Source organism: Rhinatrema bivittatum, chromosome 2 (assembly GCF_901001135.1).
Source record: "Rhinatrema bivittatum chromosome 2, aRhiBiv1.1, whole genome shotgun sequence".
Lineage (NCBI taxonomy): Eukaryota > Metazoa > Chordata > Amphibia > Gymnophiona > Rhinatrematidae > Rhinatrema > Rhinatrema bivittatum.
In genome coordinates this window covers 45,658,096-45,684,773 of record NC_042616.1, presented here as the reverse complement: position 1 = coordinate 45,684,773, position 26,678 = coordinate 45,658,096, and the positions used below count along the sequence as shown (strand labels likewise).

The 26,678-nt window shown below is 47.5% G+C and overlaps 1 protein-coding gene across 11 annotated transcripts in view; it reads right to left on the bottom strand.

Moving 5' to 3' along the window:
• The window catches only part of ATG9B (autophagy related 9B), a 268,139-nt gene that overhangs the window by 218,858 nt on the left and 22,603 nt on the right, over nucleotides 1-26,678 (bottom strand). For 10 of the 11 annotated variants that reach the window (XM_029587964.1, XM_029587963.1, XM_029587957.1 and 7 more), the window contains one exon: nucleotides 10,546-10,678. The exons of the other annotated variant lie outside the window; for it this stretch is intronic. The gene's annotated coding sequence lies outside the window, so the exon portion shown is untranslated. The remainder of the gene's footprint in view (nucleotides 1-10,545; nucleotides 10,679-26,678) is intronic. 11 annotated transcript variants of the gene reach the window in all.

Sequence of the window (26,678 nt, the reverse complement as noted above, 5' to 3'; positions counted from 1 at the left end):
GAGATCGGAGCCGCAAGGAGAGAAGACGAACCTGTCTCTTGGCGGACGGACAAAGTCCAAGGTGTAACCGTGTTGTATGGTGTCCAGCACCCACTGATCTGAGGTTATCCTTACCCACTCCTCGAAGAATGCCGAGAGTCTGCCCCCGATGGGCGGACTGGAGGAGTGGGTCGCTCTGGCATCATTGGGAAGGCTTGGTGGAGGAATGTCCCTGTCCCGAGGCCTCTCTCGCGGGACGCCGCCCGCGAAAGGAACGGGACCAAGGCTGCGATCTACTGGGAGCTGTACGAGAACCAGGCTGTCGGTATGACCTGTAACGTCGTTGCGCCCTAGCCCTGGTCCTAGAGGAGGCAAATGCCCGGTAAGGACGCTGCCTGTCTTCAGGCAGACGATGTACCGAGTTCTCACCCAGCGACTTGATGATTTCATCGAGATCATTGCCGAAGAGAAACTTCCCCCGAAAGGGCATAGAACCTAGGCTCAACTTGGACGAGGCATCCGCAGACCAATTCCGCAGCCACAGGAGCCTTCGTGCTGCCACCACAGAAACCATGGACCGAGCAAGAACCCGGAAAAGATCATACAGGGCATCAGCTCCGTAAGCAATGGCAGATTCCAGGCTGTCGGCCTGGGCGGCTTCCTCCGGAGGCAACTGCTGGGACGTTAAAAGCTGTTGAACCCACAGGAGACTGGCCCTCTGAGTCAAAGAGCTGCACATGGCGGCCCTCATTCCCAAGGCCGAAACTTCAAATACCTTCTTAAGGAACGTCTCCAGCTTGCGGTCCTGCGTGTCCCGTAGGGCTGTCCCGCCCGTGACGGGGATCGTGGTCCGTTTCGTCACCGCTGAGACCGCCGAATCCACTTTAGGGAAACGAATGAAATCCAAAAAATCCTCCGGTAATGGATAAAGTTTTTCCATGGCACGGGTGACCTTCAAGGACGCCTCAGGGACGTCCCATTCCCCAGTGAGAAGCTGTAGAAAAGACTCATGCACTGGGAAAGCCTTCGCTCTAGGCCGGAGTGCAGCCAGAACTGGATCCCCTTTTTTTGATGAGGTCGCAATCGCCGGGGTCACTGGTGCCGGAGGATCCGGAGGTGGATCCAGATCCAACTCCTGCAGGGTCTGCTGGAGGAGATCCTCCAGCTCCTCTTTGTGGAAAATGCGCAGAGCGCGAGGATCGTCGCCCTCCGCCTGTCCCTCCGGGTGTGCAGGGTCCGGAGGATCCAAGGGGTCAACCCCCGACGTGGAAGCCGCTCCTACCAACCGTGGCTGAGATGGCAAAGCAGAGGTCCCCGGAACTGCCCGAGCCGGGGTCAGGGACCCGGAGGGAGGAACTGTGAGCTTAGGAATCTTTGGAGCAGGAGGACCTGCTGGAACACCTCCCGGGGCTGCCAGGCCCTGTAAATAAGCTGTGTGCATCTTGAGAATAAAGTCCGGGGCGAAAAAGGGCAGCCCGGGAGGCGCAGCAGCAGCAGCATCCCCTGGGGGTGGATGAGCGGGTCGACCTTCCTCGGGACAACGATGTAGGCGGGGGGGCCCCCTAACAGCCCCTATCTCCTCCGGCGAATTTCCTGCGCTCAGATCCTGTTCCAAAATGGCCGCCTTTCCCGCCATCGGCGATGAAGTGGCCGGCCCTCGCTGCCCGGGCTGCGGGGAGGATGGCGTCGGGAGCGAGCCCGAGGCGTGCGCTTCACCTTCCCCCTCGGGGAGGCAACGTGGACACACACCCTCCCGCGAAAAACGAGACCCCGGGTCGCCGCAGGTCTCGCAACGGGAGAAACGCGGCATGACAGCGCCGCTAGAAACAAACGCCGCGGGGGGGGCCAAAAACGAAGCGCACCGCGGGGGGGCCTAAAGGCCTTCACAACCCGCCCAACGAGTCCGCAAGCGCCGGCGGGAAGGTCCCTTCTGCCGGCACGCCCAGGCCCGCGAAAAGGCTGCCGGGCCGCGGGACCGTCCAGGAAAATTAGCTGCAAATAAAAAACTTGCACAAAGTAGAAAACTTACCCCCCAAACGAACCCTGAAAGGGACTGAGAGGTAGCACAGGAAGGAGACAGAGCAGAGAAAAGCACGCCTCCTCAGAAATTAAAGTTAAAAATTTTTTTTTTTTTTTTTTTTTATACAACTAGATCCAAATTGTTAAAAGAAATAAGACATGACAGGAAGAACTGAGAAAAGAGCTAAAATAACCAAAAAACCTGTCACACTGGGGAAGCACTGATTTCCCCAACTCGCATCTGCTGGAGTCAGAATGATACTGAGCTCCAGCAGAGGGTGCGCTGCTATATGAGGTGGCACTCTCGAGCTCTGATCTGACTCCATCTGCTGGACGGGGGACATAACCCACCGTCTGGACTGATCCTGGTACGTACAGGGAATATTCAATAAGAAATAGTAGCTTAGGATCTATTTAATGTTTGGATACTTTCTAGGCACTTGTGACTTGGATTGGCCACTATTGGAAACAGGATGCTGGACTTGATGGACCCAGTATGGCATATTTTATATTCTTATGTTCAAAAGGATATAAACAGAATGGAGTCAGTTCAGAGGGTGGTTATTAAAATGGTCTTTGTTCTAAAGCTTATGGGGACAGACTTAAAGATCTAAACATGTATACCATAGAGGAAAGGCAAGATAGTGAAGAGAGACATTCAAATATCTCAAAAGTTTCCATGCACAGGGGATGAGACTTTTTCAATTGAAAGGAAGCTCTAGAATGAGTGTTCATGGGATGAGGTTAAAAGGGGAAATTCTCAGGAGTAATCTTAGGAGAGGGTGGTAGATGTGTGGATAGCCTCCCAATGGAAGAGGTAGAGACAAAAATATTATCTGAATTCAAGAAAGCATAAGATAATTATAGGTGATATTTAGGTAAGTAATGAGAATTATAATGCTAAATTAATTGGACGGACAGGCAGACTGGATGAGTCGTTCAATCTTTTTCTGCCATCATGTTTCTAAGATTCTTGAAGATATTTAGAGAAAATGGGTGACCATTCTGCACAAAATGGTTACTCTGAACATGTGCTCGGTGGGAAGAAAGACACTGGGAATATTGCAGAAAGACATGTGAAGTGACTTGAAGAAATATTTTTCTCATGCAGTGCACTGTTGGATGTGTGTAGTTGAATGAGGAAGGGTATTTAGTGAATGTGTGTGAATGACTGGGCTTTTATGTGCATGTGATACTATAGGTTTCTATAAGTGTAAAGCAAAATTGCTTACCTTGTAATAGGTGTTATCCCAGGACAGCAGGATGTAGTCCTCACATATGGGTGACATCAGTAATGGAGCCCTATGTACGGAAAACTTCTGTAAACGTTTCTATGAAACTTTTGATTGGCACCAGAGTGCCTACTGAGCATGCCCAGCATGCCATGATATTCCCTGCCACAGGGGTCTCCCTTCAGTCTTGTTTTGTAGCAATTAGCGTTAGCCAAAAATAAAATAATAAAACGTATCGGACCCAACTCCGCGGGGTGGCGGGTGGGTTTCGTGAGGACTACATCCTGCTGTCCTGGGATAACACCTATTACAAGGTAAGCAATTTTGCTTTATCCCAGGACAAGCAGGATGCTAGTCCTCACATATGGGTGATTAGCACGCTAGAGGCTGAGTCATTGTGTGGTGAAGCAACAGTGAAGTATTGTTGTTGAAATGAATCAGCCGACATCACAGCAGACATCCAGCAGATTACACTGGAAACAAGTTCTTTAAGACAGATTGTCCATATGCTGAATCTTGTCTTCCTTCTTTGTCTAAACAGTAGTGAGCTGCAAAGGTGTGAAGAGAACTCCATGTTGCTGCTTTGCAAATGTCCAGAATAGGTACAGAGCGAAGGTGTGCTACTGAGGTTGACATTGCTCTGACTGAGTGTGCTTTTACTCGCCCTTGAAGAGTAAGGCCTGCTTTCTCATAACAAAATTGTATGCAATCTGCTAGCCAATTTGACAAAGTATGTTTACCCACTGCTTTACCCGGTTTATTTGGATCATAGGATACAAATAGTTGACTGGATTTCCTGTGGACTGTAGTGCGGTTTAAGTAAAAAGATAATGCATGCTTACAGTCCAAAGTATGTAAGGCTCTTTCTCCCTGGTGAGAGTGAGGCCTTGGAAAGAATGTTGGTAAAACAATGGATTGATTGAGGTGGAATTCCGTGACTACTTTTTGAAGGAATTTAGGATGAGTACGGAGGACCACCCTGTCATGTAGGAACTTTGTAAAGGGTTCGTATGTGACTAGAGCTTGTAGTTCGCTGACCCTTCTAGCTGATGTAATGGCTATAAGGAAAATTGTTTTCCAAGTGAGAAATTTAAGGTCACAGGTATCTATGGGTTCAAATGGAGAACGCATAAGCCTGGTTAAGACTACGTTCAGGTCCCATTGTATGCTTGGGGAATGAACTGGTAGTCTAATGTGCATTAGGCCTCTCATGAATTTACTGACGAGAGGCTGTGTAGAGATAGGTGTGTCTCCCAGCTTGCTATGATAAGCTGAGATTGCACTCAAGTGTACTCTTACTGATGAAGTCTTAAGACCAGAGTCTGAAAGATGGTATAGGTAATCTAGTAGTGAGGTAGTGGGGCAAGTGAAAGGATCTAAATCTTTCTGAGTGCACCACAAAGTAAACCGTTTCCATTTGTAGGAATAATTCTTTCTAGTGGAAGGTTTACGTGAGGCTATCAGCACTTGAGATATAGTGGTTGGAAGGTTGAGTGGTTGTAAGATCAAGCTTTCAACATCCATGCTGTTAGGGACAGGAATTGAAGGTTGGGATGGCATAACTGACCCTGTTCCTGAGTTATGAGATTGGGAGCTACTCCCAGGCGAATTGGATCCCTGACTGAGAGATCTAGAAGTGTGGGGAACCATACTTGTCGAGGCCAGTATGGGGCTATGAGTATCATGGTCCCCTTGTCCTGTTGAAGCTTCACTAGAGTTTTGGTTATGAGCGGTATCAGTGGATACGCATATAACAGGCCTGAGTTCCAATGGCGAGCAAAAGCGTCCCTTGGTAGGCTGTTCTGCTGCCAGAGGAGAGAGCAGTAATTGTTCACTTTGTAGTTCAGATGGGACGCAAAGAGATCTATGGTTGGTTGACCCCAGCGTTGAAATATCTTGGTTGCTAGTGCTGGGTCTAGAGACCACTCGTGTGGTTGGAAGTGACGGCTGAGGCGATCCGCTACTGTGTTGTGGATGCCTGCTAGGTAGGTGGCCCGTAGAAGAATTGAGTGTGCTAGGGCCCAGTCCCAAATTTGAGCTGCTTCTTGACAAAGGAGGTAGGAACCTGTTCCCCCTTGTTTGTTGATGTACCACATGGCTACTGTGTTGTCCGTTTGGATCAGAACAGTCTTGTGTGAAAGGCAGTCCTTGAACGCATGTAGTGCATAGCGTATAGCTCGAAGCTCCAGGAAGTTTATTTGAAAGGAGGCTTCTTGTTTTGTCCACGTGCCCTGTGTCTTTAGATGACCAATGTGTGCTCCCCAACCCAAGGTGGATGCATCTGTAGTTAAAGTCACTTGTGGAACTGGTTGCTGGAAAGGTAGGCCCTTGAGCAAGTTGATCGTTGATGTCCACCAGAGAAGGGAAGATTTCAGATCTTGTTATCTGAATGGGAGTGGACAATGGTTGAATGGCTTGAATCCACTGATCTTTGAGTGTCCATTGCATCAGTCGCATGGTCAATCTGGCCATGGGAGTGACGTGAACCGTTGAGGCCATGTGCCCGAGTAGGGTGAGGCACTGATGAGCTGTAACTTGAGACTGATAGCGAATAGAGTGCGCTAGGAGAACGAGCGTTTGAGCACGGTCTCTTGGAAGAAAAGCTTTTGCTGTGATGGTGTTGAGATCTGCACCTATGAACTGCAACTGGTGAGATGGTGTGAGATGGGATTTCTAGTAATTGATGAGAAATCCCAAGGAGTGAAGCAACTTTATTGTGAGCTTGAGAGAAGTGAGAGCTCCGCTTTGTGTTTGACTCCTGATGAGCCAGTCGTCCAAGTAAGGAAACACATGCACTCTTTGTTTGTGAAGATGTGCCACCGCTACTGCAAGACACTTTGTGAATACTCGAGGTGCAGAGGCTAGGCCGAATGGTAGTACTCGATATTGGAAGTGTTGCCCTTCCACCAGAAATCGCAGGTACTGTCGATGAGGAGGAAAGATGGGAATGTGAGCGTAAGCGTCTTGAAGATCCAGAGAGCAGAGCCAATCTCCTTTTTGAAGAAGAGGTAGCATGGTGCCTAAGGATACCATCCTGAATTTCTCTTTCTTTAGAAATTTGTTGAGATTTCTGAGGTCCAGGATAGGACGTAGGCCCCCGGTTTTCTTTGGAATGAGGAAATATCGGGAGTAGAATCCTCTGCCCCACTGAGGCCTGGGAACTTGTTCTATGGCCCTGGCATTCAGAAGGGTGGATAATTCTGCTTGTAGGATTGTGGAGTGATGAGACACTGTCCAAGATGAAAGAGGAGGATTTTCGTTTGGTACAGCGAGGAAATCCAAGCGGTACCCTTGAGCTGTAATTGAGAGTACCCATTGGTCTGTTGTGATGGAGGTCCAAGTTTGATGGTAATAAGCTATTCGACCTCCCACCGGTAAGTGTGGAAGAGGATTTTGGGAATGGTTTCTGCTCTCTGGCTGGTTTTCAAAAGCCTGACGTGGATGCAGTAGGCGCAGGCTGCTGGGGCCTAGGAGGCCTCTGCCTAGTTTGGGAACGCTGTGTAGGGCGTTGCTGTCTGGCTCTGGTAGCAGGAGGATAATATCGTCGAGGGCGATAGTACAGTTTCCTGACTTCTCTTCTAGGAGGCCTCCTAGAAGGCTGATGTGTCTCCTGAGGAAGTTGAAACAACTGTTTCAGGGTTTCCGTGTGGTCCTTTATGGTTGCCACCGCCTCTTTGACCTTGTCTCCAAAAAGGTTTTCCCCTAGACAAGGTAGGTCTGCCAACCTTTCTTGTATTTCTGGTCTGAGTTCAGAAGATTTCAACCAGGCCCATCTTCGAGCTGTGATACCTGATGCCGATAAGCGGGAGGCTGTTTCAAAGGAATCGTAAGTGGCTCTCACCTCGTGCTTGCCTGCTTCTAGGCCCTTATGCATGAGGCGAAGGAACCCGTCCTGAAATTGGTCAGGTAAATGTTGAGAAAGTGTTTCAACCTGTTTCCACAGGTCACGTTGATACTGGTTCATGAATAGTTGGTATGAGTTTATCCGTGAAACCAGCATTGCTCCTTGGAAGATTTTCCTTCCTAAGCTGTCAAGGAAATGACTGTCTTTACCTGGAGGTGTGGAAGCATGTTGTTTCAGCCTCTTAGCCTTTTTCTGGGCTGATTCCACCACTACAGATTGGTGTGGCAATTGAGACTTTTGGAACCCTGGAATGGGTTGTACGAGATAAGTGGCATCAGCTCATTTATTAACTGCTGCCACAGAGCCAGGGTGCTCCCACATCCGGTACATTAACTCTTGCAGGACCTCGTGCACTGGAATGGCTAATATCTCTTTAGGGGGATCCACAAACTGAAGGACCTCCAAGGTTTTCTGCCTAGTGTCTATTTCCGAGAGGAGAGAGAATGGGATAGTGTCAGACATTTCTTTTATGAAATTAGAGAAGGAAAGATCTTCTGGTGGTGATTTCCTTCTGTCCTCTGGTGGTGAAGGTTCAGATAGGATATCTTCTTCAGATGATATATCATTCTCTGAGTCAGTACCAGTATCCAGTGGATGTCCTGATGGATTAAATGGGACCTCAGACATTGGTGTACGTGGCCTGACAGGTGGAACAATTCCTGATGGACCAGGCAGTGGTTCTTGATGTGGATCCAATTCCTGAGGTGAAGCCGAAAAAGCCTGAATTAGGGAATCCAATTTATCCATTAATGGTTGAAAAATGGAGGATTCTTGAACTGTCATCGATGGTGGCATCGGTGCCGGTGGCCGAATGGGAATCGACGGCATCGTTGGCATAGACGCCGGAACCGGCGCCATCGGCATTGACGGCATCGATGGTTGCGGTGGAATCGGCATCGAGGGCACCGGTGTTGGAACCGGGGATGTCCTCGGGATCGGTGTCGAGGGCATCGCTGGCGTAGATGGTTGAGGTCGTGGCATCGCCTCGATGACAGCATCTCTGACCGCTTGACGTATATATACATCAAGTTCCGCCCACATGGATGGTGAGAACAGAGCACCCATGGGGGGAGGCGGTGATGGCGATGCCGGTACCTCCTCAGAGCCCTGAGGAGGCACGGTTCCCTGCGCTGGAATCGGCGGGGATCGCCCTGTCGATGGCTCTGAAGCCTGACCCTGGAGCCGAGGTTTCTTAGTCGGTGTACCGTCCTCTGTCAATGGCTCGCCGGGTATCGAGGTAGCGGATGCCGTATGCGGCCTACGATGCCGATGCTTGTCTTTTTCGCAGGCTTTTTCACTGCCCGATGTCGACGCCCTGGACGATGGTGAGGGGGAGGAAAGGGGAGCGTCTCCCGACTCACCTGGTGGACGCTTTTTGAATACGACTTTTCGAATCGACCCAGCCGGAGACGACTGTGTTGAGGTGGATGGAGCTGATACAAGCTGTATTTTAAACAACTGCTCCATTTTCTCCAGTCGTAGTCGTCGGCCCTTTGAGGTCATCGTGGCACACAAGGGACAAGTTTTTACATCATGCCCTTCACCGAGACAGAGGACACAGTCCTGGTGAGGGTCCGTAATGGACATGTTCCTGGTGCATTTGGGACACTTTTTGAAGCCTGAAGCCATTTTGGGGCCGGACAGCCGTCGACGGCCAATGACTCAGGACAAAAAATCTGGAAAAAGCGGAACGGAACCGCGAAAATGGGAAAAACTTACCGCGATCGGTGTTACTAAGGGGAGACCCTTTGCGGTTTGAAGTTTTTTAACTTTTCCGTAAATTAAAGTTGTGGAGAATTCCACAGGACTCCTAACGACCGCGAGGCTAACTGCTTCGCGGGAAAAAGAAGACTGAAGGGAGACCCCTGTGGCAGGGAATATCATGGCATGCTGGGCATGCTCAGTAGGCACTCTGGTGCCAGTCAAAAGTTTCATAGAAACTTTTACAGAAGTTTTCCGTACATAGGGCTCCATTACTGATGTCACCCATATGTGAGGACTAGCATCCTGCTTGTCCTGGGATAATTATTATGATATTGTTAAATGGGTCAGTATTTTGTATAAAGATGCAAAATGTATGAAAGATAGTAAAAATGTATTATACAGTAAATATATTTTTGTGTGATATTCTTTTCTCAATACATTTGATATATTGTGACTTTTTTGAGAGAAGTGAATTTTTCCTTCATGGGTTGGTTCACCTTTATAGCTCCCAATAGCTACACTTTACTAGGTACTGTGTATACAGCAACTAACCTCACAGTGATTATGTAGCACACCTCCTTACAAACTTTACACTCAAAGGTTATATTTAAACACTCATTGATTGGGTAAGTTACCCTGATAATTTTATCTGGTTTACTTTACCTGGATCTTCAGCAGCATTTATCCAGGTAAAAATGCCACTAAATATAGCCAGTTACCCCAACAAGGTTGTCTGGGTAATTTTAGAATAGCAATTTATCTGACCAGAATCACCCAGCTAAATTTAGCTGACCAGCACTGAACAGCAGTGCTCACCGGCTAAAGTTTAACCGTGTGCTGGAACACCTCCAGCATTGCCTCTTTATGTGGATAAATTTTGTGCGGGCAACAATTTTCTAGGACAAGATTGACCTGATTAGTGGGGAGATCATTTAAAAATCCAGAAGATTTATCTGGCTAATTCTCAAAGGCCCCAATGTAGTAAGACATGAGCAAAAAATGTTCACTAAACTTCGGCACACATTTTCTTTATACACATGCTAAAAAACAGTTAACTCCCGATGCAGTAAGCTAATACACTACTATATCAGGAGTTTAAAAAATTCATGCTAACCTGAAACTGCTTCTCAGACATTCTCGGCGCACATAAAATATGATTTATGCACAGAAAACAGGTGCAATTAGGATTTTATAAGCATAAAACACAATCTGTACACAAAGCATGTTCTCTGAACATAACTCACAAGTCCTGAGTACTGCTCCTCCACACCTCAAACTCCAGATTTAATCCAAGAGATTTACACTAGCTCCAGAAATTTTACTCCACCTCTGACCAGAGCCCACTTCTGATCAGAGGTTACATTTCCAGCGTTAAGAACACATGAGTTATGCCTATGCACATCTCTGCATTGGGCAGTAACAGTTAATGCCTTGATTAACATGGGATTTGCATAAAGAAGCACTAATTTGTACGCACAGGTTTACTTGTGTTTGTGCGTGCTAAACTCTGTTACATCAGGAGTAAAGTTGAACACACAAAAATTTGCGCACAGCTGATGCCCCACAAATCTTATTATATCAGGCCAAAGTTAGACAAGCAACTCTTGAATATGGATCTCTTAAGAGACTGCCCTCTTATATACTTTGCATACAGTATCTTCTCATACCACTCCTCACACTTTCAGTATTTTCTGCAATAAGTATTACCTCAATCCTGAGCTGAATGACTGCAGGAAAATCCCAGGAAAAGAGCTGGTGGTAGTCAGGATCCAGCTGGCATTGCCTTCTCGGATCGTCTCCGTTATACAGTGTCAGAGCATCCACTATCTGTCAGGATTTCCTAGAAGAACAGGTAGAAAACTCAAGGACTGAATCATTACCATTGGAGCCAACTTTTCAGAATGATTGGGGGTGCTAAACCCAACATAAATGACCCCTCCCTGGACACAGTGCAGAAGTTTGCTCAATACTGGGGGTGCTCAAGCACTCACTGCATCCACACAGATGGCACCAGAGTAGGATCCTCAATGTGGGCTGCACCTCATGCCCTGCAAAGATGAGAGCCTGTTTGTATTCTGTATCTCATCCACTCTAAGGGACCGATGCAATACAGTGTGCCGAGCCCAATGAACTGTATAACCGGCAGTTAGACACGGGCTGTAGAGGCGATAACTAATCCCCTTATGCCCATTAGTCCTTTTTACTGACATTTGTCAGTGAAAGGACCAATCCCCTTTCAGGACAGCCTTCTGAAAGGAGATTGGTCCTTTCACTGACATGTGACAGTAAAGGAACTAATCCGCAATAAGTGAAAGAGTAAATAAATTAATATTAAGTGCCCACCACTTTAATATTGATTTATACACTCCTTCTGGTGCCAGTAGTCAGGTTGGGAGAATGGACGCTGAATCAGCATCCATTTTCCTAACCCCTGCATGTGCACTGGTTAGGAAAATGGGATGCTGATAAATTCAGTGTCCGTTTTCTTAACCGGTGGACAGCCACCACAGCGGACCTCTTTCCGGCTTCCGCTATCAATGAGGCGCTAGGGGCGCGCAATCGTCCCTAGCACCTCCTTGACAACGTAAGCCCTAATTTAAAATATTGCATCGCGCCCCCAGGAGAGGTGCCTGGGGGCGCGTTACGAAAGCGGGCGCTGAATACACAGCGCCCGCTTTCAGCACGAGTTTTTTTTGCATCGGGCCCCTAAATTCAGAAATGATCCAATGCAAAAAATGTGAAGAAGTATGCTACACTGGAGAAACAAGCCAAAAATGAAGGACAAGAATCAATCTTCGCAGACATATAACATAAAACTTTACAGAGAAAAACAGAATGACAGCTCAGACCAATACAGTAAAGTGCGGCCGCGGTTACCCTGCTTCTAACCTACTCACAATTTGGCCGCGTTAGTCCAACCTGCGATTCACTATCCTTTTTAACCCACCCTTACCGCTTCTTTAAATCAACGGGTAACCATTTCCGCCCGCGGCATGTATATGAGATGTAGACAATCGGATTAGCTATTCCCTCCCATTCAGTAACGTGCGCCCCGACTATCGCCTTTTTAACCTGCAGTTTAGCCGCGTCTTTAACCTGCTAAATTACCGCCTACCCTTACCCCTGCGTTAGAGGCAGGGGTAAGGGTAGACGGCAAACTTTCCCCCAGCCCCCGCTCACCTGCCCTGGCTGCGTCCATGGGTGCCGGTCTCCGGGGCAGCCCCAATCCTCTCTTCCCTCCTCCCGAAGCAACTTTAATCAAAAGAAAACCTAAAAACCTAAACTCCCCTCCTCCCGAAGCGACTCGACATGTAAAGTATTGTGAATAAGTGGAACCAAAGTTAACTTACTTTTTCTTTCAGCCCTTTCTGCCCTCTCTGCCCTCCTCCGGAGGCGCGCACCTTGGCTCCCCTGCCTCCCGGGGGCAGCCAGCGGCAAAAGCGGCTTCCAGTGGCCCCCGCCGGCGAAGACAGATGAACGCACACCCGTAGTGCTCGGGCGCTCAAGCCAGTCAATTTGGGCGCTCAAACCAGCGAAGCGTATGAACATACGCCGCGACGTCATGCGCTTTGCTGGCTTGAGCGCCCAAATTGACGGGCCCCCAAGTCAGCGAAAGCGTATTAACCGGCGTGCGTGACATCACGGCGTACGTTCATACTCTTCGCTGGCTTGAGCGCCCAAATTGACGGGCGCTCAAGCCAGCGAAAGCACATGAACGGGCGTGCGTGACGTCACGGCGTACGTTCATATGCTTTCGTTGACTTGGGGGCCCGTCAAATTGGGCGCTCAAGCCAGCGAAGCGTATGAACGTACGCCGTGATGTCACGCACGCCCGTTCATGTGCTTTCGCTGGCTTGAGTGCCCGTGCACTATGGGCGCTCAAGCCAGCGAAGCGTATGAACGTACGCTGTTACGTCACGCACGCCCATTCATGTGCTTTCGCTGGCTTGAGTGCCCGTGCACTATGGGCGTGCGTTCATCCATCTTCGCCGGTGGGGGCCACTGGAAGCCGCTTTCGCCGTCAGCTGCCCCCGGGAGGCAGGGGAGCCATGGTGCGTGCCTCTGGAGGAGGGCAGAGAGGGCTGAAAGGGCTGAAAGAAAGAAAAAGTAAGTTAACTTTGGTTACACTTATTCACAATACTTTACATGTCGAGTCGCTTCGGGAGGAGGGGATTTTAGGTTTTCTTTTGGTTAAAGTTGGGATCCACTTCCTGGTACCTGTCATTTGAAATGACAGGTACCAGCGCACCCAGGATACTGTATAGGCGCTGTATAGCGCCTATACAGTACAATGGATTGTGCTTCATGGACGCGCGTTGGACGCGGCTTGCATTTGCATGCCATTTAAATAGAGTATCGAGCGGTATGTGATCCGAACTGTGCGTGCGGCAAACGCGGGTACGCCCGGCCCTAACGCACCTTACTGTATCGGCCCGTAGGTGAGTACTTTTCAAAGGAAGATCATTCCACCAATCAATTACCTCACAATCAGGTACTTAAAGGGAACTTTAGAACACAGGAATGGACAACATTTAAAATTAGGATGATCAGGCTCATTGAAACAAACACAAAAGGACTTAAATAAAGACATTGGCTTTCTCACCCATTATCAGATATAAGCACTTTCAACTCAAAGTTTAAATAGTCTCATCAACTCTTGCATTCTCCCCACCCTCCTTTCCTGTAGTGAGCCGAAAAATACAGGCAGACAGCCTAAAACCTAGATGACTGTACTAGCTAAAACCAGTATAACTGCACAGTTTCTTCACCTACTTGATGAAGCGAGAATAACTCTGGAAAGCTTGTCACATATCTATTAATTTAGTCCTATAAAAAGTCACCACCTATAACTTATTCATTCACCCTTAATTTCAGAAATAAAGAAACCTTTACACTGCATGGAGTGACAGTTACTACCCTTAACAAAATGCATGGGGGGTAACTGCACAGAGCGGCAGTTACTACCCTTAACAGAAGAGATGGGCTAATCTGTATAGGGTGGCGGTTACTATCACAATCAGTTTTGCTGGACAAATTAGATGGACCAGTTGGTGTATATATGCCATCATTTACAATGTTACTATGATGTTACAGTCGGAAGACCTCGAACCTTAAGGTGATGAGACTGCAACAAACAAATACAAAGACAGACAATAGAGAGGACAGTTTCCTTTCTCAGTCACTACAATCTTCCTAGAACTACCGGTACATAGATTCTGGATTATTTACTTTCCTGAACTTCTTCACTTCTTTCATTTTATTTATTTTTCGCCTTTTCGTGACACTTCAAACTTCAAAGCAGATTACAATATAAAGTCTTCACACATCTGAATAAACAAGAGCAGCTAAGGAAAGGTAATGGATGAAAGGCCAGTCAGATTACATAGCCCGGCACCCATCCTTTCACTAAAGCTTTTTATGACTTAACCCTGCAAAGAATATACTGGAATATTCAGCCATCTGCTCTTAGCCCATTTTGTTGCAATTTGCTGATGGGATTAAACGTTAGTCATAAATGTATTGGGTTGGTCCAATAAAACAGTCGGCTGTTGCTACTACTATGATTATTATTTTTCTGTAACTAGACAACGGTTAAGCAAATAACACTTGTGGAATTGCTGATGACTCCAGAAATATTTCTTTTAGGATTGCCAAGTAACGAGTCTTCACATTAGGAAACAAATTGTTGACATTTAAGTTGATTGCAGCCAGTTTAACAACTACTGCCAAACATAAAAGATCATTGTTGCTGAGCATACACGATGGCATGTTCAGTTCTGAGATAAACAAACAGTAGAACTAGGGGTCATGATATGAAACTTGGGAGGGGGGGGGGGGTTTTCAGAACCAACACCAGGATGACTGGAATGCTCTTCCGGAAGAAGTGGTGAAGATGAAAACCATAAACAAATTCAAAAAGGTAAGTGATAAACACTGAGGATCCCTAAAGGCTAGAGTTGGAAATTAAGAAAAGAGTGTATGAGAGGTAACCAGCATGGAGCGGCAGCTGCTAATCCTAACAGAAGGTATGGGGATAACTACACTTAACCAATTAGTTTACATGATTTTGACACAACTGCAGCATCTCTCTCCGCTTCAATGGAAGGGGGGAGAGAGGAACTGGATTCAGACGACAACTAACGCTGGGCCCTAACTTCTATGATCCAGGATTGGGATATTTATTATTTATTATTTTATTTAAGCACTTTTATATACCGAAGTTCGTATGGACATCACATCGGTTTACATAAAACAAAGGAAGCAGAGGGAGCGGAAATGGAAGAAAAGTTACAATAAAACAATTAATTGATTAAATATGAGGATCTAAGAATGAAGAGGAAAGGAAGAGACGGATGGATAGGAGAGGGGGATGAAAGGTAGAGAAAAAGTTAACTGGAGAAATATAACATAGCATACAATCATAACTTTCGTGGGGGGGAGTATATATAGGGTAGGGGTAGGGGTATGTACAGAGGAGGGGAAAATGGTCGGCGATTAGAAGTGGCGATGTGTTATGTATGAGAAGGCCTGTTTGAAGAGCCAGGTTTTTAATTTCTTTTTGAAGGTTTGGGTGCAGGGTTCTAGACGAATGTCAGAGGGCATCAAGTTCCAGTGATAGGGGCCGGCGATGGATAGGGCGCAGCCTCTGGTGGAGCTAAGGTGTGTATGTTTGGCGGGGGGAATGAAAAGGGTGCCGGTGTTTGAGGATCTGGTGAGTCTGGAAGGAGCGTGAAAGCGTAGGGAATTGTTTAGCCATTGCATGTCAGGGTTGTGTAGGGTTTTGTGTATTAAGGTGAGGGTCTTGTACAGAACTCTAGATGAGATGGGGAGCCAATGTAGGTCTTCAAGGATGGGGGTGATATGATCGCATTTACGAGAGTTGGTGAGAATACGGGCAGTGGAGTTTTGGAGCATCTGCAAGGGTTTGAGGGATGAGGCAGGGAGGCCAATAAGGAGAGAGTTACTGCTTGGAGGACTGTGCGGAAATCGGTTTTGTGAAGGAGGAGTTGGAGGTTTGGTTTTTTTTTTTAAGTACATGGAGTTTGTAGTAGCAGTCTTTGAGGGTGGAACTGAGATTGCAGTCCAGGGTGACGCCAAGGCTTCGTGCTTGGTGGAGTAAGAGGGGGGGAAGGGGAGGAGAGAGGAGGAGGTGGAAGGTCATGTGTGAGAAGGAGGAGTTCAGTTTTGGAGGTGTTAAAAGCTAACTTTAGGTTCGAGAGAAGTGTATTAATAAAGGATAGGTGGTTTTGCCAGGTTTGAAGGGAAGCGGAGATAGATTTGGTGATAGGTATGAGGATTTGCAGACATTAAAGAAAAAGCGCAGGACCGCTTCTGCAGCAAAGTCTAAAAGCAAAGCAAGTTCAAGCAGCAGCATTGTATGAATTAGCAGAAAGGTTGCTCACTTGTCCGAAGTTATCTAGACTCATCTTTGGTAGAATAGGGTAAGTCTGCCCCCTATGGCTTCTTCCTTTGGATGGGTCAGCTGATTTTCATTGTGGGGTGCGGCTGGGGCCTGGGCCCGAGCTGGCTCCCCTTTTGGAACAAGCAAAATAAAAGGACTGGCTCCAGCCTGCGGGACGGGCCGCTTGATAAGAGCTTCTATATGGGTTGAAGTGCTGTGATCCTCTGCCCCTGGAGGTCCGGGGGAAGGATCTCTGGTTTCTCTTATTCCTGTCCTCTGGTAGCCGCGGCAGTGGGGACTCGCCCCACTTGTTGGCTAGTTTCTCTAGTTCGCTTCCGAACAGGAGTGTTCTCTTGAAAGGCATCTTTGTGAGTCTCGTTTTGGAGGATGGGTCGGCTGACCAGTTTCGGAGCCAGATTTGTCTTCTGGCTGCCACGGCGGATGAGACTCCTCTAGCTGCCGTGCGTACTAGATCCGAAGCGGCGTTCGCGAGGAATGATACGGCTGGTTCCAGGGCTTCCCCAGGAGTGTTGTTCCTGGTCTGCGTTAAGCAGGCGTGTGTCACCACGGCACAGCAGGCCGCGATCTGTAAAGACATAGCGGAGATGTCAAAGGACTGTTTGAGGATAGATTCCAGACGTCTGTCTTGAGCATCCTTGAGTGCTGCTCCTCCCTCCACTGGGATAGTAGTGTGCTTCGAGACCGCGCAGACCATGGCATCCACTTTCGGACATTTATTTATTTATTTAACATTTTTTTATACCGGGATTCATGTAACATTTTACATATCATCTCGGTTTACATTGTAACTGAAAACAGGCATGTGAGAATGCAATTACATAGAACATGGCATAAAACTTGGATCAAAATACATGGGGAAAAAACTTGGAGCATAATAAGGGGAAAAAACACATTTTTATTATTAGGGACATATATTTAATATGAGAGACATAAAACTTTGGGTTAAGCTGATGTAGAGAAGGGTTACTAAATTGTAAGGGTAGCATGATTGGATAGTCTTAATTTAGGGTGATGGATAGTATGATGGTGTTGAAGGTATGTTATCATAATTGGAACGCTTGCTCAAATAGCCAGGTTTTTAGTCTCTTTTTAAAGTTGATTGGGCAATGTTCTGAACGGAGTTCTGGTGGTAGGACATGCCAGGAGATCTTTGGCGGCAGGGTCCAGAGGATACATGGCTGCCAGAGCCCGGCCCCATTTGAACGTGGTTTGTGGGGCCTCCCATTCCAGGTCAATTAGTTGCTGGATGGCTTGTAATAGTGGGAAATGGCGGGAGGTCTGACGAAGTCCCTCTAAAAGTGGGTTCGGCTTAGGTTCCCCCGAGGCGCTTGTGCACAGGATGGTAAGCTCTTTCAAGCTGTGCGTGACCAGGTCTGGTAGTTCGTCCTTGGTGAAGAAGCATCTCATGGTTCGATGGGGTTCTGACTCCTCATCTGAGATGTCTGTGTCCCCGAAGGTGCAGCTTCTGGGTGGTGGGATCACCTCCCTGGGCATAGAGGGTCCTGGCATGTTGAGGTCCTCTGGTGGTGCTTGTGACCATATTGTAGGAGGCCCCAGTTGCATGTGGACGAAGGTATGCAGACCTTTGAAGAATTCCACCCAGGAGATAGAAGCTGGGTCTAGACTAGGGGGGGCGCTGTGTTCCTGGGGAGCCCCGTTTGAGGGAGGGTCCCGCTGTGTGATGCTAGGTCCAGCGTACCGCTTGAAAGGCTGGGGTCCGGTACCGACTGGGGAGGGCCATGAGTTGGGTCCCCTAGGGCCTCTTCGCACTGTATACACAGGACCATGGCCTCCTCATGCTGTGCAGCTCTAATGTGGCCTGCTGGGCAAAGGCCCTGAGCTTTGAGCTTATTTTCAGGTGGAGCCATGGTTTGTGCACGTACAAAACAGTTGTGCGCTCCGGTGTGCGTCCAAGATGCGCGTGTAGGGTTAGTGCACGAGTGCGGAGCGAAGTACGCGCTGTTGTGCGCACAGGTCGAAGTCATGCGCCCAGCACAGTGAGCGTGTGGTTATACGCTTCGCTTGTGCGTCCAGCACTTGAGCGCACAAGATATTTGTGCGCACGGCTCGCCTCTGTGCGCACGGATCGAGACGGCAGACAGGGCAGCGAACAGGGCCAAAATGGTGACGGTGACCACACGGACAATATGGCAACCACCTTGGAGGGTCTCCACATGGGAGGGCCCTCGGATCTGACCGGGGTCTAGCCCTGCTAGGGCCGATCAACCCGGTGGCACTGGTCCCGGCTGGCGATCTGTGCGTCTCCTCGAGCTTCGGAGACCGGAGACTTTTAAATAGATTTCTACCTTACCTTGTCCCGGCGCTTCCCGGTTTCGTTCCGGGCGGTCTCCGGCTGCAGGGGGAGAGGGAAAATACCTTCACCGCCGCGCTCGAGGGTTGCACCCGCTGCCTCTCAGCCTCACCTGATGTCGGGGGCTAGGTCCCCGCCGAAGGTCGGCCGCTGTACTGAGGCTCACCTCCGAGGGATCGCAGAAATCACCTCGGGAATCTCGACTGGGGAAGGGACCCAAGGGGTATCACTGCAGGAGAACGGGGCTCGTCTGTAGAGGTAAGATTTCTTCTTAATTTGGATTACTTTGGTTAAATTTACTCGAACACTATGCTAGCATGCATAGAGTCCCTAACTACAATGGAGACGGAAAATACTGAAAAGCTGCACTTCCTGCAGGGGTATATGTACTAGGGCTGACGTCAGATTGAAATCTGATCCGTCTCCAACTGCTATCAGGAGTACACTATACCCATTGGTCCTGAGTCCATCTGCTACACGCTAGGAAAACATCTGTTTTCTCTAAAGACAAATAGGTCATCTAGTCGCACAGATGGTAAGCTAAGGCTTGTCTTCAAAAAAATAGAAGCAACACACTAATTTAGCAGCTCAACTGCTTTTAGAGGGTTTTAAACATTTTTTAAAAAATGGGAGTTTAGGAGGAAGACAACCCAAAATTATGAAAATAGACTCTATGGTGGCTAAAGTTGGGCTCTAACCTTCAAAAATACCCTGAAGGACAGGTTACATAAACTGAAGCCTGCATTCCAGCCCTGTATATTTAGATTAGAGATTTAATTATTTGCTTTCCAAATTCAAACTCAAGGTGAGTTACAAATTCAGGAATAGTTCGTAGGGCCCTTCCCAAGAAGGCTTACAATCCAACAGGTCGATGCAATATTGGCGTGTGTTAAACGGGCGCTCATGATTCAGCGCCTGCTCTCTTAACGTGTGCCAATCCACCTCTCCCTGTCACCTGATTTTATATTTAAATGGGCTACCGCGGTAAAAAGGAGGTGCTAGGAAAAATGTTGTGTCCCCAGCACCTCCTCGGCATCAGGCACCCAGGAGAGGTGGCTGTCAGCAGGTTAAGGAATACAGATGCTCAATTTTTCCAGCATCAGTTTTCCTAACCTGACCGCCAAAACTTTTTTTTTTTTAACCGTTCTCCCTTTTCGGATCTCCCAATTTAATATCGCCATGATATTAAGTCAGGGGAACTTTTGGGGCTTCTCAAGAATTAATGCCTGCTTCGGGGCAAGCATTAATTTTTTAAAGTAAAAATGTACGTTTCAGGTGCACCTTTTTTTTTTTTTTTTGGTCAGGGGTAATAGCCAATAGCCTCATCAACATGAATTTACATGTGATGAGCACTATTAGCTACACGCTCGACTGGTCACACATTTTGGACACTCTAACCACTGTTTTGCATTGGGGGGTTATGGACACACATCCAATTGCTTGTGGAGCCGTGCGCTGGCCGCAGCACATGGTATTCCATTGGCCTGCAAGTTTGTACCTGAGGCAATGGAGGATGAAGTGACTTGTTCAGTGTCATAAACAGCACTGGTGAGAGAAGTGGGATTTGAAACCTGGCTTCTCTGGCTTTCAGCCTGATGCTCTATTTGAGTACTCTTCCAATATCTTTTCAATACAAGTTGACCTTAGATGAACTAGTGATGCAGCAACAGCCCTGGTAGTATGGGCATCAACATTCTGGTACAAGGTCAAACCCACTTGGGCATATGTGAAAGATATGCTGCCCGTTATCCAGTTAGAATTGTTGAGTGCAAAAACAACTGAATGGACTTTCTAAAGGTTTTGGTCCATTTCAGATAGAAGGCAATGGCTCTCCTATAATTCAAGGTGTGCAGGGCTTGTTCATCTTTGTTGGCATATGGTCTTGGGAAAACATTTGGCAGGACAATTGTCTGATTAATCTAGAAGTCCAACACTACCTGAGGCAGAAATTTAGGATGCATAAGTAGCACCACCATGTTATGATGGATTTTAGCAAATGTTATTAGAGCCTGAAGCTCTCCCACTATGTTGGTTGAAATGACCACCACAAAAAAACCAATATTCCAGGTCAGGTACTTTATCCAATTAGAGGCCAGAGGCTCAAGAGGAGCTTTTATTAGTTCAGCTAAAACCATACTGAGGTCCCATTATATTGAGGGTGGATTCATGGCAGGTTTCAAATGAACCAAGCCCCTCATGAATCTTACAATTAAGTGTTGAACAGAAATTGGCCTCACTGCTACAAAATGACGGCGTGCACCAATTGCACTAAGGTATACCCAACAGAGTTGGTTTTAAGATATGCAGAACACATTTAAAGCAGCTTTGTGTGAGAAAGAATCTAGGGCCTTGCTGTCATATCAGACTGCAAACCTCCTCCATTCACAATCATCTAGTGGATTCCAGAAGTATTGAAGACACTGAATCAGAGAGACCAAAAGGATGTATTACTTTGCTCTCAACAATCAGACCATGAAGATGCGAGGTTGGAAGTTAAGGTAAAGTAATACTCCCTAGTTCTGCAATATTGAAGTTGGGTCATTTCATATCAAGTGACCCAGGGGTCCACGCTCAACCTCCTCCAAATTGAACACAAATTTGCACAGATGTTCTCTAGGGTCTCAAACAAAACTGTACTAAATTTTTCACCTAGATCTCCATTGGTTGGAGAGCTAGAGGCAATTGAATGGAGGTCACCTCCGAGTACCATGCTCTGCGCAACCTAAAATGGCCATTTTGTCCAGGTGCTGCAACCCAACACCTCTCAGGGGCCTGAAATTTTGAGAATTAGTGCAACCCCTGGTGGTAAGTCCCAAAGCAAAGTTTGGAACATAACGTGAGCTTGCCTCCCTTATTATGGGCCTGCAAAGCATGTGAAAAATTTTACAAAAGAAATATAAGGCCTACTTTGACTCCTCATTGCTCCTGACCTATACTTTGATTCAGACTCTAACTGGACCAGTAGTCATGGCGTATATGTATAATATTTGCACTAAGAGGCTTTACAGGCAACTGGAAGCAAAGATATAATTACTTAAAGACATGTCACTTTTTATGCAAATTTTTGCCAATTTTCAGGTGCAAATCTCTCTTCCTTGTAGGTTTTAAATCTTTTCTTTATGTCATTTGAAAGAGCATCTTTTTTTCAACAAAAGTCACCCTGTTTCATTTTTGGACCAGATATTGCTTTGGTCAGAATTAAGGCCCCAACAATATTCATCATTTGCATGCGTGGGCACGCAATGTTAAAAAGAGGCATCTTTGGCACCCTACTGTGTAGCACGCAATTGAGCTAGGGATGTGAAATTTTATATGCTATTATTCCCATGGCCAGAAGCTGGCGAATCAGCTGAATGTCCTATGAGCCTACTCCACATTCATGCTATCTAATATCTGTGTCTCCTGCTGATACGAAGTAGTTAGTAGGCTCTGGCATAGCTGCTTCAACACTTCCGAGCAGTCTTGAAATTCCAGGGCCTACTCACCCCGGGAACCTAGCTGCCAGTCTTGGATCACCTTCGCTCGCGGCGGCGGGCAGCCACCTCCACCATCAAGCGCCTGCAGCCTCCTCTGCTGCTTCCAACTCCTCTGTGGTTCCTCTCTGCGCCCGCGGGTCTCCCTGCGTGGGCCGCAGAGAAACGCCGCCGTACTGCCTCCTCCGGGCCCTGGCTTAGGTGCGCGCGCGTGACTCCCGTCCTTTTAAAGGGGCCGCAGTGGGGAAATAGCCCACGGCCCTGGATGATGACATCCCTGGGCCTTAGTATTTAAGGCAGGGCCCAGCCACTTGTTCCCTGCCTTCGCAACAGGTCTCCACGATTGCTCGTATACTCATTGCCCATCGTTCCTGGTTCCTGCTCCTGACTGCTCCTTGGTCTCCTCCTTGTTCCCTTGGACTGATCCTCTGGCTTTGACCTTTGCTCTGCTTCCTGGTACCATGCTAGCTCAGCCGCCTGCCCCGACTCCAGCTTGCCTTAATCTTGACTACGGTATCCCTCGGACTTGGCCTTTCAGGCTTCGGCCTATTGCTACCTGGGTGCCTCCTGTCTTGCCCTGTTCCTGTCGGCGCCCGGGTCTCTGGATCCCTGCCTCATCCGGACCGATCTCGGTCCTCGGATACCTCTGCTGGTCCCTGGTGAACCCTTGCTATTCATCTACTGGGAGTCGTCACACTGAGACCCGCCAGCCCCGGCGCCCAAGGGCTCAACCCGCGGGGAACGAGGGCTGGGTAGGGGAATGGAATGCACACTTCTGATCTCCACTATCAGCGGATTTGAGCTTGGTAAGGGAGGAAGGGTTAGTAGGGAGGGGAGTTAACTGGGTGGTACAGAGGGGAATCCACACACTATTGTTTCAACATTGTGTTCCAAGTTCGTGCTGGCACCTTACAATTCGACCATTTCAGCCATGGGGAGGTAGATTGGAGATGGGAGCCTCAACTGGACGGGCCCTCATTGAGCAAAAATTTCCAAATTCTTTCATAGAATATGATAAAGCTCTTATGGATGGCTAAAAGTGGCACAAGAATCTTCTCCTGGAATGTGTGCGGAGTTAATTCCCCCATTAAAAGATCCAAAATTTTAAGGACACTGAGGAGGAAGTCTGCAGATTTAGTCTTTTTACAAGAAACACATTTGAATGACTTGGAACACAAGAAGTTGTGTCGAGGTTGGGTGGGTGCAGTCCACTTTGCCTCGGCTACGACCAGGTCGGCGGGGGTCGCAGTGTTAATCGGGAAGCATGTCCCACTTAAGGTCCAAACAGAAATTAAAGATCCACAAGGCAGATATATAATTTTAGTCACTGAGTTCCATCAAAGTACATACGGATTTTGCAATCTATATGCTCCTAATAACCCTAGTCTTGATTTCTTCTGAGAAATATATAGTCAGTTAGTCCCCTATATGGAGCATGTGGTCATTGTAGGGGGAGATTTTATTATTATACGAGACTCACAGTTGGATAAAGACAAGGCCCATAAATGTGCTCAAAACCCTGGTAATGGAATTCTTTTTAAGAACATAAGAACATAAGAAAATGCCATACTGGGTCAGACCAAGGGTCCATCAAGCCCAGCATCCTGTTTCCAACAGTGGCCAATCCAGGCCATAAGAACCTGGCAAGCACCCAAAAGCTAAGTCTATTCCATGTTACCATTGCTAATGGCAGTGGTCATTGCAATTAGTTGATGCTTGGTACACTCTGCATCCTTTGGAAAAAGATTTCACGCACGTGCATACCACACAATCCAGGTTAGATTATATCCTGGTTAGCAATCATATTTTTCCCAAGCTGCAAGAGGCCCACATAGATGATATTGTGATTTCGGATCATGTTCTGGTGTGGGTAACACTAGCCAGGCCAAATATACTTCCCCAGGCCTTTATCTGGAGATTTCCGTATTACCTGACTGATAACACTCACTTTAAGGAGTATCTCCGTGAAAAGTGGAATGACTATCTACAACTTAATAAAAACAAGTTTGCTTACCGTAAACGTTGTTTCCGTAGATAGCAGGATGAATTAGCCATGCTGTCCTGGGATCTGTCAATCAGGTCCGGGAGGCGGAGCTTGATAAAGCAGAGGATAGATCTTTGTTCCCTCTGCGGCTGCGCGTGGGTTCCCGCGCAGGAAGTACAGATTCTCCTCAGTCTGTGATTAAGCAGTGGTAGATCGAAATATAGGTGATTGCCAGGGAGGAGGGTGGGTCAGCATGGCTAATTCATCCTGCTATCTACGGAAACAACGTTTACGGTAAGCAAACTTGTTTTTTCCCGTCGATAGCAGGGATGAATTAGCCATGCTGTCCTGGGAGTTCCAAGCTCCCAATCACGTTCTGTGTATTTTTTTTTTTTTTTTTTTTTGAACGTGAAATGTTTGTGGCAATCACTTCATCTGAGCTGTTGCGGATTGTAGGATTATCTGACCTAGCATTGTATCCGCCGAAGCTTGTTGATCCAAGCAGTAATGTGCTGTGAAAGTGTGAAGCGATGTCCAAGTCGCCGCCTTGCATATATCTATGGGCTGAATATTCCTGAGGTGAGCCCATGTTGTTGATAGGGCCCGCACCTGGTGCGCCTTAGGTTTAGGAAGTAATGTTAAGTTCTGTTTGTCATAGCAGAACTGGATGCATTGGATAATCCAGCTCGAAATGGTTCGTTTTGTGACCGGAAGTCCAGGTCCCTTAGGGTCAAAGGACAAAAATAGTTGAGATGGTCGTGAAGCAGCCGCTGTTCTATTTCTGTAATAAGCTAATGCTCTTTTACAATCCAGTGTATGCAGTAAGGATTCGCGTTCATTGGCATGCGGCTTTGGAAAAAAGGTTGGTAAGTCAATAGTCTGATTAATATGAAATTGTGACACGACCTTTGGCAGGAAGGAGGGGTGCGTCCGTAGTACTACCTTCTGATGGAAAAACTGTAGGTATGGTTCATAATGAACCAACGCCTGTAGTTCGCTTACCCGTCTCGTTGAAGTGACTGCGACAAGAAATACTACTTTCCAGGTTAGGTATTTTAAGTGTGCGGATTCTATGGGTTCGAATGGAGCACGCATAAGTTGTTCTAATACTATGTTGATGTTCCATGGAACTGCCGGTTTCTTGTACGGTGGTCTAATGTGGAGCATGCCTTTAAGAAATCGAGCCAGAAGAGGATGAGCCGCTATTGTTACATTATTAACTGGCCTATGGTAGGCTGCAATAGCGCTCAGGTGGACTCGAATGGATGCTGTTGCTAAGCCCGCTTCGTATAGGGTGTGCAGATAATTCAGCAATTGTTGAGGCGTGCAATCCATGGGAGAAACCTGGTTCAAAAGACACCACGAGGTATACCTCTTCCACTTGTAACTATAGTTCAATCTAGTGGAGGGTTTTCCTGGATTCGAGAAGTATGAGCTGAGCCCTCTGAGAAACTTCTTGTTGTGTTAGCAACCACCTGTCAGCCTCCAGGCTGTCAAATGGAGGGAGGAGTGTAGCGGATGTAGCAGCGTTCCTTGCTCCTGGAGTAGAAGGTCTGGACGATTCGGAAGTCTGATCGGATCGTCCACTGAAAGGCGAAGGAGGTAACTGTACCATGGTTGGCGTGGCCAAGCTGGGGCGATGAGTATCATTTGTGCCCTGTCTGCTATGCACTTTTGTATGGTCCTGGTGATCAGAGGGATCGGTGGAAAGGCATATAGAAGGCCTGAAGACCACGGGATCAGAAAAGCGTCCTGTGCTATCCTGAGCCTGCTGGAATGGAGGGAACAGAACTTGGGAAGCTGCGTGTTGTGTTCCGTAGCAAACAGGTCTATTGTCGGAGTTCCCCACTTGCTGAATATGTGGAGAATTACTTCTCCATTGAGGGACCATTCGTGGGGATGAAAAATACGACTTAATTTGTCCGCCCTTGTATTTGCTATTCCTGGCAGATATGTAGCCTGAAGATGGATGCTCTGTTTCTGAGCTAGGTGGAAAATCTGTAGTGTTTCTCTGCACAGGATCCAGGAGCCTGAGCCCCCCTGTTTGTTTATATAGAACATTGCCACTTGATTGTCCGTATATACCATGAGTCTGCGGCCACGCAAAAATGTCTGGAATGCTCGCAACGCCAGTCGAATTGCTCTCAGCTCCAGTAAGTTGATCTGTAGGGATTGTTTCTGCTAAAGTCCATAATCCCTGCGTCTCGTATACCTCTAGATGTGCTCCCCAGCCTTTTCGGGAAGCGTCCGTCGTGAGGACTGTGTTGTGTATGGGCTGTCGAAAGAGAGCTCCTTTCACTAAGGTGGATGGAAGGAGCCACCAAGCTATGTCCTTGAGCATTTCCCTTGTTAAGAGGATGGACTGAGTGAGAGGCTGCGAATGCTGTCTCCACTGTCGTTTGAGTCCCCACTGTAATCTTCTCATGTGTAATTTGGTATTCGGAACCAGGAAATTGGCTGCTGCCATGTGGCCGAGGACTACTAGAACCTGACGTGCTGATGTTCTTTGCTTTGTGTGCAGCTTCAGTAGGAGCTGTCGTAACTGAAGTTGTCTGTCCTGCGGCAGATATGCTCTGGTTCGCGTAGTGTCCAGATATGCCCCTATAAATTGGAGTTGTTGCGTCGGTTGTAAGTGAGACTTCTGGAAGT